This window comes from Drosophila tropicalis, unplaced genomic scaffold (assembly GCF_018151085.1).
Source record: "Drosophila tropicalis isolate 14030-0801.00 unplaced genomic scaffold, ASM1815108v1 contig_761, whole genome shotgun sequence".
In the NCBI taxonomy this organism is placed as follows: Eukaryota; Metazoa; Arthropoda; class Insecta; order Diptera; family Drosophilidae; genus Drosophila; species Drosophila tropicalis.
In genome coordinates, this window is record NW_027173249.1 from 320,555 (window position 1) to 341,553 (window position 20,999).

The 20,999-nt window shown below is 37.3% G+C and overlaps 1 pseudogene; it reads left to right on the forward strand.

Annotated features, from left to right (window-relative positions):
* Positions 1–4,558: 4,558 nt before the first annotated feature.
* LOC137579678 (ubiquitin conjugation factor E4 B-like) lies at positions 4,559–11,960 on the forward strand (annotated as a pseudogene).
* The last annotated feature ends 9,039 nt before the right edge of the window (positions 11,961–20,999 follow it).

A 20,999-nucleotide genomic window follows, 5' to 3' on the forward strand; every position in this document is an offset into this window, starting at 1 on the left:
AATTTATTACCAAAGAGATCATACGCATTTAGGCGTAATCACTCGACAGCAAACTGTATCAATGACGTTATCAATAACATTGCTAACTTGAAGGCCCAAGGATTTGAAGTTACAGCAGCTGTCTTAGATATTAGTAAGGCATTTGACTCTGTAAACGTTCTAATTTTAGGTAAAGTACTGATAGACTTCGGTTTTAATCATTTATATATTAACTTTATTACTAATTTTCTTTCAAATAGAAGACTTCAAATGGGAAACACTTCAGTCAATGTACAAAAAGGTGTTAGCCAAGGCAGTGCCTTAGTCCAATATTATTTAACCTATACACAGCTGACCTACACACAATCAATGACAATAATAGTATTTTATTTCAGTATGCTGATGATTTCTTTCTAATAACCTTTCATAGAGACTTCCTGACGGCTAGAAACACACTTGAACAAAAAATTAAAGATTTTATGGAGCTATGCAATTCAATAAACTTAACATTTAACGCCAGGAAATCTTCAGTTTTACACTTCAACCGAAGACGTCAAAATGTCAACCTAATATTAGGAAATACCTCAATCAGAGATGTTGATCAAGTTAACTATCTAAGTAGAATAATTAGTACAAATAATTCCCCTGTAAATCATATCAAATCACGATTATCCAACTCTAATAAGTCTAATATTTTTCTACAGATGTTGAGCGGTTGTAGGTTCGGAGTTCATCCATCCAAAGCCCTTAATTTCTTCAAAGCTTTTGTCAGACCTAAATACGAATATGCATGCTCATCATTTGCATCTTTGTCCAAAGCAGCAATTAATAGCATAAGAACCCTACTAATGTCCACTTGAGAAAATGTTTGGGCCAAATTAGATCTACACCTATAAACATTATATATCATCTAGCTGCGGAATTGCCACCTGAATACAGAATGAAATTTGCAACAGCAAAAGAAATTGCCAAAATTTTTGCTTTTGGGCTTCCAGCAGCCAATTTATTATCTAACAATTTCATTGCTAAAAACACTAGCTATGGAAAAGTATATATTGAGTATAAAGAGATATTCGACACTATAGCAAATATTAACATTAACAGACCCTCATCACATAAATTTACATTTGATCCTAACTTCTTCAAAGGAACTTGCCATAATAAAAAATCTGTCAATAAAGAAACTATTTCTGCTCTACTCGGAGATAAACTTAACACACTCCGTGAGGGAGGATATGAAATTTTTTTTACAGATGGCTCAGTGTCAGAGGACTTTATGGGCAGTGCCTTTACACACAAAAATTCAAACACACTAAAGTTTATAAGGGTCAAGGATCATCGTCGACCGCAGAACTTATTGCTTGGGGTCCATTCAGACCTTAAACAAAAAACACAGCGACAACTGCTTAGCTTTAGATATTTTGAAAAAAGTAGATGACATTTTTGTAACCAGTATTGAAATCCACCACATACCAAGCCACGTCGACATACAAGAAAACGACCAAGTGGACGCTGCAGCAAAGAACGCTAGAACGAATGGAGTCCTTATCTCCGCAAGATGGCCTATAAATGACGCGATTAATAATTTATATAACAAAGTTAAATCTGACTGGGAATATGAGTATAATGCTTTTTGCTTCGAAAGAAACAGAGGTTATTGTTTGTTATTTCCTTTTGTTTCGTCGGCTTCATGGTTCCATAAAAAAGAATCCTTCCATTCCTTGCAAATAAAACAATTAAACAGAATCCTAAGCGGACATGCATTCGACAAACATACACTTTATAAAATGAATATAAACAACAGTGATTTATGTGACACCTGCAATGTAAAAGAAGATATATCCCACTTATTATTAAAATGCACCAAATTTACGCTCATAAGAAACAAATTTCCAAACCTACTACGATACAATGACATTTATCAGTTTCTCGCTGAGGAGCCAATTAACAACTATAAATTATTAACATCATTCGCAAGATTAGCTAACATTGATTTATGAACTAAAAACATACTAACCAAAACAATAATATATCATCAAAACTAACCATATGTTTTTTTTTTATGATTAGTGATGAGAGCATCGATAACGAAAAAAAAAATCGATAACAACGTCTACAAATCGACAAAACACACAGTAATTGTAAAATTTCTTTCTATTCTTTCAATTTTGTAACTCTCAATTACTGCATTGGCGTTGGCGTTAACCCTCAAGATCGGGGAGGCCAAATAAATCTTCCATTCAGCAAGAGCTGGGAAGTAACTTAATAAACAAAAAAAAAAAAAAATATATCTATGTGCTGTGGCTGTCTCTGATACCTCTTCAAATCCGGCTAATATCGATACTGAGTTGTGTGGCGTTGATAAGTCTCGGTTACTGAACATTCTAGGTGAATATTAAAGTTTTTTTATTGATGGAATTCCAAAGAGTCGAGTTACAACCGGCCAATTGGAAATACGTTTGATTGATCCATTGATTCGTTTCCTTTAATTAATGATCAAATCTCTAGACTGGGTGGGGCAAGATATTTTTAAATGCATTGCCGTCTGTGTTCCAGCGCGCTGTAATGAAGGTTGAGGCTTAAAATGCGGCGTGTTGCGCGTAATAACATTGGGTGACCTTGCCTACTAGTTTGTCATAGTTTACATGGATGACATAATGATTGTTTCTCAAACAAAGGAAGAGGCGTTTCAAAGACTAGAAACTGTTTTGAAGGTTTTGTCACGATCCGGGTTCTCCCTTAATGTTTCAAAATGCTCATTTCTGAAGTCGAGTGTAGAATACCTAGGTTTTGAGGTCAGAGAAGGAGAAATTCGACCTAATCCTCGCAAGAAACAATCTTTGATAGACTTACCGCCTCCACAGTCTGTTACTCAAGTTAAACAGTTCATTAACCTGGCGTCATATTTTAGGCAGTTTATGCCAGGATTTTCACAAACATTGAAGCCGTTGTATTGTCTCACATGCAAGAATAAGACATTCGAGTGGAAATTGGAACACGAGCAAATTCGCCAGAGTGTAATAAAAACATTAACAGATGAGCCTGTGCTCACTATATTTGATCCTAAGCACCCCATCGAATTACATACAGATGCTAGTATGGATGGCTACGGAGCGATCTTATTACATAAAATCGATAATAAACCTCATGTTATTGAATATTACAGCAAGCGAACCTCACCTCCAGAATCTCGATATCATTCATTCGAACTAGAGAAGCTGGCATTGTTCAATTCCATGAAGCATTTTCGTCACTACCTGCAGGGCCTACATTTTGTTGTTTACACCGACTGTAATTCGTTAAAGGCTTCACGCAGTAAAGGGCTTATATGCAGTCATTTGACTTTTTCTAGATGCCTTCCTGTTATACCCAGACCATTTAGGTAGTCGGTAGTGAATCACGTTCATGAGGCAATTGTACATCTCGCTTGGGAAAAGACTTTGGATAAAATGTACGAGTTCTACTGGTTCGAGAATATGCGTAAATATGTCCGTAAATTTGTAGATAATTGTATTACCTGCAGACTCACAAAACCGCCGTCGGGCAAAATACAAGTAGAGCTCCATCCCATTCCATACCTGAAGAACTACTCTGCGGGTGCTGGTAAGAGCACGAGTTATTGTGTTTTCTTGTTCAGTATCAGTATGGAGAGGTGAGGTGATAGGAGCCCAATATGGTTGGTGTCCGGGACATATGTTACTTTACGAGAGAGTCCAAAACTAGTGGGAGATCACTGAACGCCGGGTGCATAGAGTAATAGGCAGATCTATATCCTTTATTCTGCCACTGGTACAACCCATAGAACAATAAAAACTAAGCTTTATTTTAACATCCTTTATAATAAGATTGAATCAAAATGTCATTTCAGACTGAGCAATGCATGTCGTAACGTTATTAATGTAACATACGAGGACGTGTGATGGTCAGGAGGGCCGTACAGTGTTGTACTATAATTAGTTTACATCTAATGTTAATAAAATAAGACTTTGTATGTTACTGCAAATATGAGTTTGGTGATTTAAGTTGACTGATTAATGAAGTGATGGAAGTTGACTGATTAAGCCAGATACGGGTAATTGAGTCAAGATAAGAGACCGTGTGGTCAACTAGAGCAAATAGTACATTACTATGTTGGAGCGAAATAGTTTGTGGTTGCCCTTGCCGGTATAATACAAGTAAAATATAAAGATTATAATGGTTTGCCAATATGGATGACATGTATCTGGTTTATTCAATGTAGAATAATGAACGGAAAGGATCTTCATATTCTTTTACACGAGGACGTGTAACTTGTCAGAATGGCCGTGTCGGAGAATTTAGAGTGCCTAAGAGTAGTCTAATGTTTTGTTAATGTTTGATATGTGAATTGACAGGTATGTCACCTGTAACTATGGTATGTCCAACACTGCCCTTTGCAGGTTGACAATTGGTATGTTGAGATTGCAGGATGACTCGGCAGATTTGAGATGTTGCCTTTGCAGAAGCAGTGTTGCTAGATATATGTTGATAAGCCTGGCAGCGTGACAACATTAGAAATGTTGTCGAGTGAGGTGTGGTGTTAAGTCATTGGAGTCGGTACATGTACATGTCCATTAGCTTCGATCAACTGCCATCCCTACCGGATCAACAGCAAGTGGAAACAAGTGAGAATTTATGGGATGACGAGTCTGAGGTTCCTACCTATAATCCGCAGCTTTATTGCGCTACAAATCCCGTGGTACGTGGTACGTACCCTTTATGGTGCCACAGCTTCGGAACGTCGTCGCTTCCGGTGTGTCTGAAAATTTTTTAATGATTTCTTTAAATTTGGTTGATATTTAATGTAGTGATGGAGCCATTGACTAACAACATGTTTTTTTCGGAAACGGAGTTTCCGAAGGTCTGAATTCACGGTGAGAGACTTCAGAGTGAGAGGGAACCGGATGCAATGGTATAAATACAAGTTGTGACTAAAAAAAATATTTTAGAAATAACATTTTAGAATTAATTAGACATTGTTATATTATAAACTTAAACTTTTAGTACCGGGTAGTGCGTTTTAAACAAGTTAAATTTAATAAAAGTAAAAGAAGAGAAATAATTTAAATTGCTGTTGCTCTCATCTCGAGAGCCAAAAAGCACCACATGTACTATTAGGTATGGGCAAAGCTTCGATTAACAATCGATAAAAAACAATCGACATTGTAAGGGTTGTCGGTAAATATATACTTAAGCTACTCAAGATTTCAGTGTTGAAAAGTGGAAAAATCGGCTAAAGCCAGATTTCAGTGTTGGCAAACGCCCTGGTATCCGAATATTTTACTCTAAATTATAAATTCGAGGAATATTCGGATGCTATGGCAGCCAATATATGTTTGTCTACAATATTTTCGTTTCAAAAGCCCGCGGATTCGAGTATCCAGAGTTCGGCATCTGGCAACACTATCTCAACAATTTGATAGTTTTTTAGCCGGAAACAGCTACTTTTAGCTATAATCTCGCTAAAAACATAAATTTTCTTTTGTTAATTACACAAAAACTACGAAATAAATCGCCAAGGCACACCTGAGGTAGTGCTCGTGAAATTTTTCCCTTTCGTTTAAAACCGAATTTATGTAGTTTGAGGGCTTTTTAGGACCCGAGTAGCATTAGCCTACTCTTAGGCACTCTTAATTCTCCGACATATACATATATTTCATTTCATTTCAACATTAATGTAATTTTTATACCCTTGCAGAGGGTATTATAAAATTGATCAGATGTTTGTAACGCACAGAAGGAAACGTTTCCGACCCCATAAAGTATATATATTCTTGATCAGCATGAGAAGCTGAGTCGATATGTCCGTCTGACCGTCTGTCCGTCCGTGCTTACGTGCTTTACTCAGCCATCTTAAGAGCTATCGGGCTAAAATTTTGTGTGCTTTTTATTATCTGGAGCAGATCAAGTATAAAAATTGATCGGACCACTATATCATATAGCACTAGAAGAAACAATTTCAAAAAAATTTCATAAAAATTGGAGTTTTCAAATGAAATTTGCTAATGTGATAGTATTGGATGTAAAACATGAGATCCCATCCCAAAATTCAATCCGATCGGATAAATAGAACACAAGTTACAGTCAATATAATGAGGGAATGAGAGAAGAAGAAGAACGAATTGTAGTAAAAAGAGTAAAATTATTTTGTTTGTATATTGACGAATTGAGTTGCAGAAAACAAATTTTGAACATGTAAAATTATTATTGTCAAGGACTGCAAGGGTATAAAAACTTCGGCATAGCCGAATTTAACTTCTTTGATATTTTATATTGCAATCCTGCTAAATATGACTGCAAGTGGTGCTATTTTTAGTTTCGGATATTTGTTGAGTTTTTTAAGAAGTTTTATAAAAAACTTTCAAAACGTTGGATAATAATATAATTATTTTTTGTTTCCATTAGTAGCAAATGTAAGCGTTCAAAAACGTATTCAAACGTACATTGAACCTTAAATTATGATTAGGAATCCTTTCAACACATGACCTCAGCAAAATGTTAACAGAGAAAGATGCCTGATGGGAATTTGCTAGTTTGTTTATTATGAGATATAGCATACCGTTAATATAGTTGGTTCAAGAACTTCTACTTTGACAAATCGAATAGACCCGGCCCTCTGGTTGTAATACATTTTTATTTGAATTCTTAAGAAATTAAACGCCCCCTAGCTTTTGGGGAGCAGCTGCCCTTCCCTGGCCGTACCTGGGTACCTTATTTCGATGCCTGGATGGTCATTCTAGTTAAAATAATATCCTCAATCCTTTCAAATCCATTGTGATCCAAATAATCATCATCCTTTGTATTCTGGCTTATTTCTGGCATATTCTTATTTCATAAACTAATTAACGCAGGGACGGTTCTGGGAATGGGGTTTGGATGCTTAGACACCCTCAAAATCTATATTTCTTTGCAAACTGATTTGATAAATCCTTAAAGTTACTGCATTTCTTCAGCCGAAAATCTATTTTTTTCCCCCGAAGAATACCCTTTGAATATATACAATCGATAGAAATCTGTGTCAAAAGCAATTGTAGGCGATTTTCAACCAAATTGTGGATAATATTGCACTTCTATCAAAACACGAATGGAACAAAGTATTGTTAAACTTAATTTTAATTATTTTTGGATTGAATTGCATTCAGGCACTTAATGTTGAAATTATTTTCGGAGTCACTGGTATCGACTGGCAGATCAGCAAAATTGATTACCGATAGCATCTATAATATTTTAATCTTTGCTTACAACTAAGCCTACTGACTACTCTCGCTATCTTATGGAGTAATTGAACAGAATTGAGCGGAATCAAAACCAATTTTCAATTATATCCTTGAATCGTTTAGGATGAAGGTTCGGGAAGCATACAAACGTCTCGGAGGAAGTTTAAATTAGAGATTTGCACAGCGATGAAAATGAAGTCATCGTGGTAAAAGAGCGAGATTGTGGAAGGTGCTTGCCAAAGAGCATTCGAGAGGAGACTACTTTGCGCATGATGGCGTACTCATCCTCACTGCAGTATAAAGGATACATCAATGCGACCTTTCTGGATATCGAAAGTTCTATCTGCACTCGGCACACATATTGTTAAGAGCTGTGTTAGTTTTTGGATATCCGTGGTGCTCAAACACAGGAAGATAACATCTCACTTTACTCTACAATTTAGGCCCTACATTCACTCGGAACGTAAGCAGAGACACAACCCAAGGAGCTGTCTTGCCCTGCGAACGTGAAATGTGGGCCCAGTGAAGACCATCGCCCAAGCCGATGACGTAGTAGTCATCCTCGTCTATGGAAGGTTTCCGGATGTGATCAGCAGTAAAATTCTCCAACCCGAAATATACGGGGCAGTTACAAATACAAATAAAACGGACAAACAAATAAAATATTATTAACTACAGCTAATTACGAGCTAAGTGTGCTAAGATAGAGGTTTTTACAAGGGGAAGCGAGGCTTCTGATCTGATTACGGGATACAGAAGATTGTAATCAGAACATAGGACTCGAAAAGGTTCATGCAGGGAATAGTTAGAAGTACAGTGTTTCAAGGATAGAGGAATAAAATTTCTAGTAGGTACAGATAGGTTTAACTAGTTCAATAGCTCAGGAGAGTCTATTTCTTTAATTAAAAGTTTGTGAATAAAAAATACTACCAAAAATTATTCTACGATTAATTAAAGAAGGAAGATTGATTAAAAGAAGCCTACTGGAGTATGATGGCAAATTGACATTGCGATCCCAATTTAGACCGCGAAGAGCAAAAAGCAGAAATTGCTTTTGCACAGATTCAATTTTACTTTGGTGCGTCTCATATTGAGGTGACCATATGCAGGATCCGTACTTTAAGATAGGACGGATTAATGAAGTATACAGAATTTCGGTTGTGTACGGATTGTCAAACTCTTTTGACCATCGTTTCACAAATCCAAGAACATTCATAGCTTTACTAACTGTAGCAGAAATATGAGGATTAAAAGTTATCTTATGGTCCATAAGAACACCCAAGTCATTGATAATATCTAACCGCTCTAAGGGAGTGCCATTTAGATAATAAGTTGCTAAGTATGGAGTGCATCTATAAAAAGACATAACTTTACATTTAGAGCCGTTGAGGTTTAATTGGTTGGTTTCACACCAACTCTGAAGATCATTAAGATCGGATTCAAGCAGGCAAGAAGACGATATGTCTTTAAAACTGAAGTAAAGCTTTACATCATCCGCGTACATAAGAACACGAGAATGTGTCACTATCAATGGAAGATCATTTATAAAAAGAGTGAATAGCAATGGACCCAAATGACTACCCTGAGGTACTCCAGAGGTCACATCGATAGTCCTAGAAAATGAAGACTTAAAGAGGACCTTTTGTGTACGCTTAGAAAAATACGTTTAGAAGAATCCAATCAAGCAAAAGGGAAGGGATGCCAAGTGTGTTCAACTTATATAAAAGCAAAGTATGATTAACAGAGTCAAAGGCCTTGCTGAAGTCAGTATAAATGACGTCAGTTTGATAGAGTGATATTTAAATTCTAATAAGTTAGTAGTTGTCGATCTACGTTTCTTAAAGCCATGTTGCGATGACGAAATAATTGAGCTACGAAAATGCTGCAATTGAGATGTTATTACTTTCTCAAATGCTTTGGGGTTGGCAGACAATTTAGAAATGCCCCTATAATTGGAGGGTTCGGACTTTTTGCCCTTTTTACATGTGACGGACAGTGTAAATAACTTAAGTATTGGCACAAAACCTAAACACGCAGCCTGGTATTCCTTCCGGGCCAGGTGCATTTACTGGTTTTACGGAACTGAGCACGCTAAGAACCGAACTTTCATCAAGCACAGTCTAAAGTCTAAAATGCAGTTAGACGATTGCAAGTGATGAGGATAAGGAGGATTTGCTTGATAAATCGAAGAGGAATAAGTTGTTTTGAAGGAATCAGTAAACATAGCGGGAATTGCCTGATCAGTGCCAGATTTATTGTTTTCGAAAGACAAGTAAGACGGGTGCACTGATGTCTTACGTTTGACATTGACAATGTTATAAAATTGCTAGCATCGCGAGGAAACTTAAGTTAACAACGTTTAAGATAATCTTTATAGCATTGTGAATTTAGCACCATAGAATTTGATCGAACAAGTACATAAAGGAAAAACCCGATGCTTTACCGGATTTTTTAAATCTTTTATAGCATCTTGATTTTACGTTCTTCAAGTTACATAACTCACATGAGAACCAAGGAGGTCTATCACACCATCATTGGGTCACATGCGGGACACAAACATTGAAGAACGACTTAAGAGTTTTAAAGAAGACAGAAATGGCAGAGTCCATATCCGTGCAAGTATACAGATATGACCAATCATTAGCTAACAAAAGTTTTTTGAGTTTAGTAAAGTTTGTCTTGCGAAACCATCGGTTTGGAGGCATCGAGTTATTATATTTAGTCATAACCCCAAAAGGAAGGTCAATGGTTACATCCAGAGTTGGATGAAAGTTATACACGAGTCTACATACCAAATTTAATGGCTCTAACTCTTATAGTCTCCGAGATGTAGGTGTTCATACGGACGGACACATCGACGGACGGACGGAAAGACGGGAGGGAGAGCGACTCGGCTGTTGACACTGATCAAGAATATACATAAATACTTTATGGGGTCGGAAAAGTTTCCTTCTGCCTGTTACATACATTTTGGCGACTTTAATGTACAATTTAACCCAATGGGTGCATGCTATAAATACAAAACAGCAAAAGGTTTATGGTACTTAGGAATGACAACTCAAGACTATCTGCGGGCATCAAGAATTGTCAGAAGATATTTGTTTGACACCTTGGGTTTTTTTCAAACCCGTGTAATTAATACTTTGAAATACAGATAGCATACTTTCAGTCTTAGCGATTTATCACCAAGACGGTCCTCCTTCAGGCTCATCATTTGGGCTATCTATTCAACGGTATCGCCAGAAAGTGTGAATTGCAGAAGCTCATCGATGAATTGGATCGTCCCAAAGTACATTGGGCTAATTCACGTTATCCCAATCGTTATACTACATAATTAGTTCCCAGAGCGTTGGGAGAAGCAATGGAGGAAACTTAACAGATCAAAAACTTCCAGTAAGAATACATTATTGGATTCTGGTTTATTGCAACGATGCCTTGAATTCTATTCCACTGTTTGCGAATTTATGTTGTACCAACTTAAGGGTTGGCCCATTGAAGGGCCATTTATATTCCAGTTGCCTCTTCAGCAACCCACGCCGAGTGATACGCTTTCCGCACTGCCCGAATGGTATAACGATGATATAGCTGAATTTATATTGTTTTCAATGCAGAATGCCATTGTGGATTTACGTCAGGGTGTTGATCATTCAATTATAACATGGCTATTGACTCATGAGTGTGCCTCGCATCTGATTAAAAATCCGTTTGTGTCCGCCGAGCTGGTTGAGGTAATGTTGTGTTCTTATTTAAACTAACTCGGTCAATATGAGCTGACCCAAAACTCCTTGGTAAGCTCTAATGAGATTCTAGAAGAAAGAAAACACATCAAGTCAAAGCTCAGAATTCTGTGATAAGTTTACAATAAAATACCAATTGTTGAAATCTTTGTGGAAGGGTCCTATTTGTCGTCAGGCAGTCATCTATGAATCGCGTGTGGGCAATCAGTTTGTTAAATTCGCCAATATGCTGATGAATGATACTACATTCTTGCCCGATGAATCCTTGGAGAATTTGAAGCGTATACATCTGACGCAACAGTTATTGCCGGACAGACAGAATTTAAGTAGAATTAGCAGCAGCAACAGAGTCGTCTCACCCAATTGGCTGCAGATGAGCGTCTCCTATTTAACGGTGGCACGTGAGGCAGTTGATTTGTTTCATTATCTAACTAGTGACATCAAAGAGCAATTTGGCGCGCTAAGTTGGTCGATCAATTTAGCTGTATGCTTAATTTTAATCTAAAACAATTAGCTGGCCGCAAATGCTATGAACTGAAAGTAAGGAATTCAGCGAAATAAGATTGGGAGCCGCGTAGTTTACTTACTTAGATCTTTGATAAATATCTCCACTTGGACTGTGATAGGTTCGCTCAGGCCTTGGCTGCCGATGAGCGTTCCTTTGATGTGAATCAAACGTCTAGCGCTAAGCTCAGTCTTTGAGGTGGAGCACTGTAAGGCGTTAACGCTACGAGCCCATGAGATCTATGTTACCATTCAACAGACTGAAGATGAGTGTACCGACGCACTTGATGAGTTTAAGGATCCCTTGATAGATATTTTGCTGTCCGATCCAATTGTCGGTCTTACCCTCCGGCACTGTTATGGATCGTGATATTATCACACGACCTTTGCCTTATAGCTGCACAGATCCTTTTATCGTCAGACCCTCAACGAAGAGATGTTGATACCAAATATTGAGCTAAGCAGTGCATCGATGCATAGCGTGCAGAAAGGCGCGGCGGAATAATTTCAGTTTAGTGTGCAGTTTTTCTTTTCTGTATAATTTTATGGATAAATATTTATTTGAATTTATGTATAAATGTGTAAACTATGGAAAGATTTGAGAATTGTTTCTTAAAACTTATAAAACTAGAATAAGTTTCTCTTGACACAATTCATTGTGTTTGCTTTGTTTTGTAAATGTTCAATCGTTACGAGGGCTGCTAAATGTGTATATATCTGGCCTAGGCAACACTAATTGTAAGTGCTGCAAGGTGCAATCTGAATTTTCCATTGCACTGTGGTCCAGACGAGGTTATGTTTTTGGCAAAAGGAAACTTCCAGGTATTCCAGGTATATTTTTAGTATTAAAGTTTTGTGTCATGTTCAATTTCCCAATGCATTGGAAAGGTTGACATTTTTTGGCATCATTTGAGAGACTTGAAAAATTCTTCTCGGCCTAGAAATGGAGTTAACACGTTAACAACTTTTGACGGGGGGTTATCACCTGACAGTAAAAATGGTTAGTTTGTTTTCAATGGTTCCCGCACATTTTGACCGCTCAAATAGAGGCTCGAGTCGATTAGTTCAAAGAAATGTACGATCGTCACAGGTGAAGAATAATGGATCTTTATGGGTATGGGCTTGAAACAAAGCAACAATCGAACGTGTGGGTGTTCGAGGGCAAATGGTCTCCTGATTCTTCGGCAAAACTGGTCAATTCCATGTGGTACACCAAAATACGTTTGCCAGAAGTATTCTGAGAAAAAATGAACCAGAGTTATTTTGACCAGCCAGTCGAATTAATGGGTCATCTACCGTACAGCGATGATTTCGAACTCAACAACTTTTTTTGCTCCCGCTCATCAAGAACGATTTTCGTTCCAGAAGATGCTGTTAAAACGTTTAAAAACCATCTTTCCTAGGTGTCTCAATCAAAGTGGAAAAAGCGCTTCGACAATTGGTTTGAGAGCATAGCCCTCTTCTGGCACTACTTTCCCCGACCATACATACATTACATTACATGTATTGAAAATCACGTTAAAACACAGGACAAATCGCATATTTTCATTGATTTATAATTCAGAAAATCCGGAATATGCGATCAGTTTTTTTGGATCAGCTTTAGTTATTGAGATTCAGTTACCATCTTGAATTTTGGTGGAAAGGTAATGGCATGAAAGCCTTTTTGGCCTCTTGTGTGTGTGTGTGTGTGTGAAGTCTTTTTGACTCAAATGTGTGTGGTTCTAAGAAACGAATGAATGTTTGTCCTTTCTTATGAATATCCATTGAGGCCTTAGGAGTTCGCGCAAAGTTTTGGCAGAAAGTTGTAGCGGAAGGTGTTTTGCTTAAAAGAGCAACAATACATTTTTTAATGGCAACTATTTGTAATTAAAATGCTAGAGTATTGGCATTGGCAAACATAAAACATAAGACCATCTACGCAAAACTCAGAAAACAATTATTAAATTGGAATATTTTAGCTTCTACAATATGGCACCATAATCCATTAATCCACATCCATATGATAAGAAACACTTTGATAAAAAGATTTGCATTTACAGTTATGACAATCCGCAACTAACTCCCAAACTTTTACCCCACGAAAGAAAGAAGATGCCATTACGCTTTTAATTGATTCGGATGAAGAATAATTAAATTAGTTAACCAAATTAAAAAAATAATTCAAATTGCCAAATATTTACTTAAGCTACTCGGGCCCAAAACGTGCTTACACTACATAAATTTTGAACGAGCAATACCTCAGGTGCGCCTTGGCGATTTATTTCGTAGTTTTTGTGTAATTAACAAAAGAAAATTTATGTTTTTAGCGGGACTATAGCTAAAAAAACTGTCAAATTGTTGAGATAGTGTTGCCAGATGCCGAATTTGGATACTCGAATCCGCGGGTTTTTTGAATCTTTTGTTCGTACTATTCTCAACAAACGAAAATATTGTTGAGTTTACAATATTTCTTGATTTTATAGAACAAATGTACTTCAGAATACAAAATTCGGCTGCCAGAGCAGCTGAATATTCCTCAAATTTATAATTTGAGTAAAATATTCGGCTAATATTTGGCGTTTGCCAACACTAAAATCTGGCTTTAGCCGATTTTTCCACTTTTCAACACTGAAATCTCGAGTAGCTTAAGTAAATATTTACCGACAACCCTTACAATGTCGATTGTTAATCGAAGCTTTGCCCATACCTAATAGTACACGTGGTACCGAATTCTGTGACACTTAAACAGTTGCTTTTTGGCTCTCGAGATGAGAGCTCCAGCAACTTAAATTATTTTTGATATTACTTTTTCCTTTAACTTTTATTCCATTTAACTTTTTTTAAATGCACTGCCCGGTTCTAAAAGTTTAAGTCTATAACAATGTCTAATTAATTCTAAAATTTCATTTCTAAAATATTTTTTTTAGTCACAACTTGTATTTATACCATTGCATCCGGTTCCCGCTTACTCTGTGAAGTCTCTCGCCGTGAAATCAGACCTTCGAAAACTCCGTCTCCAAAAAAAAAAACGACGCTGTAAGTCAATGGCTCCATCAGCACATTAAATATCAACAAAATTTAAAGAAATCTTTTAAAATTTTCAGACACAGTGCGGTTATCCAAGTAACCTATGGTGTGTGGCCTACACAGGTCACTTACAACTCAGACACTCACCGGTCCGGAACAATTTATTTAATTTTTCCATATTTTGATTACAAGATTAAACAATCTTATCAAAATTTCTGAAAAGTTTGTATCATTTGCAGAATGTTCTTTATTCGCTCTAGACAGGAAATTTGGGAGTTAAAGGCAGTCTTTTTGGTTGTCGGGCTATTCATCATCTTGGGATGCATGACAAAGTGTCCGTTGGAGATCCCCAAAGTAGCTGCAAGCGGCTCCCAAACCAGAGCATTCATTTTATGGGGTGACGAGCCTAAGGTTCATACCTATAATCCGCAACTTTATAGCACCACAAATCCCGTGGTACGTAGTACGTACCCTTTATGGTGCCACAGCTTCGGGACGTCGTCGCTTCCGGGAACAAGAACGCGCTCGTTTTCGTGCTTTCCGCGAGGCTTCTGAGGCGGCACCCAGTAACAAGGATAAGGAAAAGGATGAAAAATAGGCCACACTTTTAAGTTGCTCTATAATAGTTAAGACGTTTGCAGTTGAAGCTCTTTGTTAAGTCTGAAATCCATACTAGATTCTGTTTCCTGTTCTGCGCCAGGAAAAGATGTAATCCAAGCTCCTGCTCAATTTCACAGATATGTACATACGTAAGCAACAGGACCACAAATAACTTGATGCTAATCACGGAATAGTGGCCCAACGAAATTTAGCAAGAAATTGGGCATGACACGGTGTCTGTTGAAGATCCCCAAAATAGCTGTAAACGGCTCCCCAAACCAGAGCATTCACGATCTGATTGACTATATAATACACGACGATATCCACAATTTCTTGTCGACCCCTGATTACTGTTCCTATCTTCTCCACACGTAAGAGGTGCAGCGTAATGTTGCTGTCGAGAGGGTAACCAACATGGATGGAACATCAGCTTGATATTTTATGCGCAACACATTGACATTGATGAGGAACAGCCCGACAAACAAAAAGACTGCAGCCTTCAACTTCCAAATCTCCTGTCTAGAGCAAATAAAGAGCATTTTGTAAATGATACAAACTTTTCAGAAATTTTTAGACAATCTTGTTATCAAAATATCGAAAAATTAAATAAATTGTTTCGGATCGGTGAGTGTCTGAGTTGTAAGTGACCTGTGTAGGCCACACACCATAGGTTACTAGGATAACCGCACTGTGTCTGAAAATTTTCAAAGATTTCTTTAAATTTAGTTGATATTTAATGTGACTAACATTGACTAACAGCGTCGTTTTTTTTTTTTTTTTTTTGAGACGGAGTTTCCGAATGTCTGAATTCACGGTGAGAGACTTCAGAGTAAGCAGGAACCGGATGCAATAGTATAAATACAAGTTGTGACTAAAAAAAATATTTTAGAAATAAAATTTTAGAATTAATTATATAATGTAGAGATAGTTGATTGTTGGCCATGGCTGTCATCGCTTGCAACCGTGATCTATATATATAAAAGAAAGTCGTGTTAGTTACACCGCTTATAACTCAAGAACGGCAGAACAGATTTGCCTGAAAATTGGTAGGGAGGTAGCTTAGAGCCAGCTATGTAATCACGTATGGATGACAATTTGATATTTGTAAGAAATCAATATTAAAACTATTTCTATTAAATAAATAATTAACAAGTGGATTGCAGTTTAATTAATAATGCCGCGACCAAGACAATCGAATCTTTCCCGACAAAGCTGTAATGCAAGAAGAATACAAAATACTGCAAATGAAAGGACTGAAGAAGAACAAGAAATTGCACGTGAACAGCGTCGCGATAGTATGGCTCGACTTCGTGCTTCTCAATCACGAGAGCAAAGTGAAGCAGCCCGTGAAACAGCTCGGTTGGCAATGCAGAATCGTCGAGCGAGCAACAGAAGGCAACAAATACATAGATAACACAGGCCGACATTTTTGAGGTCTTAAAAAAGTGTTTGAAGTTCAATAGGTCTCCTATAGTAATTGGGGGCTGCTAATCACGGCCCTGTACTTAGTTTTTCTCCATCACGTCAGGATTTCGAAAAAAATGCGTTCAAATTATTCAAAATGACCTAATTTGCAATATATTTTTCCATGATATAAGCATAATATTGTACTAAAAACATTATTATTTTATCTTATTAATATATATATAGGCTTGATTGAAAATGAATTTACAAAATATCAAAAAGTTATTTCTTTGTTATAATGGATAATATCTTACACTCCGGATATAGTTCTATAATGAGTAAAATTTGAACCAAGAAGTATGCTGTAGGGATTCCAAGAATTGTCTGCTTTTAAATTTTAAACAATTGTGGGAACTTGCTGCGTCTTACAAATTGTATATTTGTTATATGTGCAAACAAGAACTAATTTCCTTACACAAAATATTCTAAAATCCGTAAAAAAAAGTTGAAAATTTTTGTTTAAACTTTCAATAGTATACTTTTGGGTGCCTATTTTCCAACCCCAGATCTCCAGATTTCACAAAATCTAGATGTGATGGACAAAAACCAAGTATGCAGTTAGAATCAGCGTACCCAAATTACATAGTTAAGAACACCTCTCAAGTTAACGTCAGCAAAAATCATGTCGGCCTGTGTAATTTGCGACGCAGAACAAGATATTTAGCTGATTTGAATCGAGCAGCGTTTCGATACGATTGCAGCAATGATTACAGCTTGCATCCTAGCGTTTGCATTGGGCCAATGGACGTTGTTTGCGAGTATTGTGGTGCATTAAAGTTTTCCGGAGAAACGCCTGGATTATGCTGCCTTAATGGTAAAGTGAAATTGTCAGTGTTGACTCCGCCACATGTATTCATTGCTTTGTGGCGAAACACAAGAATCACGCCACTTTCTTGCAAATACTCGAAAATACAATAGTTGTTTCCAAATGACATCATTTGGGGCAGACATAATCGAAGACGGAGGATTTTTGCTAATACTGAACTCTACTCTCCCACAGAAAAAGTGTTTATAACCCAGTTAATACTGTCTGGTTTTTATTTTGTAGATACAAGGACAGATTCACCATCGAATTGGATCATTACTACCTTTCGAAGATACACAAAATAAATTTTTACAAATATATTTCATGGGCAACATGGAAGAACAACTTGATCGATTCAAGACTTGCAGTGTCTGCTTATGAACATCATGCGTTGGTCAGGTTGTTTAAGAGTGCTTTAGAGCGCTTGCCAAATGATGACTATAAAGTTGTCATCAAAGCAGATAAACGACCATCTGGAACACACGAACGCACATTTAATGCTCCAACGGTAGACGAAGTTGCCTTCCTGATTGTTGGTGAACAATTGGAAAAACGCGATATTGTGCTTACACCTAGCGATACTGGGCAACTGCAACAAATATCTGAAACTCATCGATCAAATGACGCATTGTAATACCCACTGATGTTTTGGCAAGAAGAAGATGAATATTATTTCAATATTAAAATGATAAATCCATTGAATGGTAAAGTATCAGTATCTTAATAATGGTTAATGTCTGTATTATTTGTCTTTGAAATGGTTTATTATCAAATTTTTAATTTTAGGTGAAGAAACTACAAAGAAAGTTAGCTCAATGAATTATTATGCATATCGTTTGATTATTCGTCAAAATGCTGACAACTATTTACTGCGGTTTCGTTGATTGTTTCAGCAGTATTGCGTTGACATGTATGTAAAAATAGAAACGGAACGTTTAACATTTATTAGGTTGAACCAAGCCAAACTGCATTCTGAGGAGTACATCCATTTACGTGATGCAGTTAGTACTGAAGGAAATGCAGCTAATATTGGTCGATTAACTATTCTGCCGGCGACGTACATTGGTAGCCCACGTCATATGCATGAATATGCACAAGATGCAATAACATATGTTCGTCATTACGGCCGGCCAGATCTCTCTATTACTTTTACCTGTAATCCAAAATGGATAGAAATTACTCAATTGCTGCTTCCCGGACAAACATCAAATGATAGACACGACATCACAGCACGTATATTTAGGCAAAAGATTCGGTCCCTGATGCACTTTAATGTTAAACAATTCGTCTTTGGAGATACTCGATGCTGGATGTATTCAATCGAATGGCAAAAGCGAGGCCTGCCGCACGCACACATTCTTATTTGGTTAGTGGAAAGAATTCAGCCTGACCAAATAGATGATATCATACGTGCCGAGACTCCTGATCATGAAGTCGATCCAGACCTACATGATGTTGTTACTACTAATATGATTCATGGACCGTGTGGTGCCATCAATCCCCAATCACCTTGCATGGTCAATGGAAAGTGCTCTAAACGATATCCATGGGAATTAACGGCGGAGACTGTCACTTGTAACGATGGGTATCCGCTGTATCGGCGTCGATCACCAGATGACAAGGGTCGAACTGTCACAACGAAAGTGAAAAGAATGGATTTCGTTGTCGACAACAGTTGGATTGTTCCATATTCGCCACTTATTTCTTAAACATTGCAACGTTGAATACTGCAATTCAGTAAAGTCCATAAAATATATTTGCAAATATGTCACGAAAGTCAGTGATATGGTGGTTTTTGGATTGCAATCCTCAAATACCAACGATGAAAACTCACGCTATCAAGTTGGTCGTTATGTGAACTGTAATGAAGCGATTTGGCGTATATTCGGATTTCCAATTCACTAACGTCATCCTACTGTTATACATTTGGCGGTGCATCTGGAGAATGGTCAACGAGTATATTTCGTGCTGAAACACCTCCAGCAACTACATTGACCAGTATTTTTGCAATCTGCCAAAGCGATCAGTTTGCACGAACTTTGCTTTATTCGGAGATGCCACGTTATTATACTTGAAATGCTTCATCCAAGAATTTTCAAAGACGGAAGCAAGGTGATGCGGTTCCTGGGTATCCAGATGTGCGTTCTACTGATGCTCTTGGTCGTATGTATACAGTTCATCCAAAGAATGATAAATGTTTCTATTTGCGGTTGTTGCTGGTAAATGTGCGTGGACCAACTTCATTTGAGACACTACGAACTGGTAATGGTGTAATATTCCCAAGCCATTATCTCTGCGTCTCCAAGTCAGTTACGCACATTATTCGCTATAATAATTTCGACATGTTTTCCATCAAACCCATGTAACCTGTGGCACAAATACAAGGATAGTACGTCAGAAGATATTTTACATCAAAGTCGTGTCAGTTCCAGAAATCACGATATTGAGATGAATGAGGAGATACATAATCGTGCTTTACTCTTGATCGAAGATATGTGTTACCTCATGTGCGGTAATCTATTAATTAGGTTAGGAATGCCAGCGCCAAATCGTGAAATGAATGACGCATTTAATCGAGAATTGGAACGGGAACGTGAATATGATCACCAGGAATTAGATTTAGTAGTTCAAAGGAATGTACCCCTGTTGAATTATCAACAAAAGGAAGTTTATGATACTTTGATGAAGGCAATCGCTGATGAAAATGGTGGTTTATATATCGTAGATGTCCCTGGTGGAACTGGCAAGACATTCCTTATGTCATTAGTTTCAGCAACTGTTCGGGCGAGATCCAACTTAGCGGTTGCAGTTGCTTCTTCTGGAATAGCAGCCACATTGTTAGAAGGATGCCGTACGGCTCATTCAGCATTCAAGTTACCGTTAAATCTTCAAACTATTGAAGAACCAACGTGTAATATTGCAAAACACTCAGCAATGGCCAAAGTTTTAGCGGCATCGAAAATCATCATCTGGGACTAATGCACAATGGCACATAAACGTGCATGAGATGCACTTAACCGAATATTAAAAGATTTACGCAATGACTCGAGATGTTTTGGAGGAGCAATGATTTTACTGTCTGGCGATTTCCGCCAAATACTGCCAGTAATTCCAAGATCTACGGCTGCCGATGAAATAAACGCTTGCCTCAAATCGTCAAATCTATGGCGCTATGTGAAGAAAATGCAGCTGACAACAAACATGGGAGTTACATTGCTTAATGATACATCTGCTGAAGATTTCTCGGAGCAATTGCTGACTATCGGTAATGGTTGATGTATCGAGCGGATTAATATCATTTCCAAATAATTTCTGTAATTTTGTCTCATCAAAAGACGAACTTATCAACAATTTATTTGCAAATATTATTTCTAACTACAAAAATAATGAATGGTTGAGTGAGCGAGCAATTTTAGCGGCTAAGAATAAAGATGTAGATGACCTGAATTACATAATTCAAAATAAGATCATTGGAACAATGCATTCATTCAAATCTATTGACTGCGTCACAAATGAAGATGAAGCCACCAACTATCCAACTGAATTTTTAAACTCTGGACGTGCCTGGCTTACCACCGCACAATTAGCGCCTAAAGGTTGGCTCCGTAGTAATCATGCTTCAAAACATAAACCAAACAAAACTGTGCAACGGTACGCGTTTGGTGG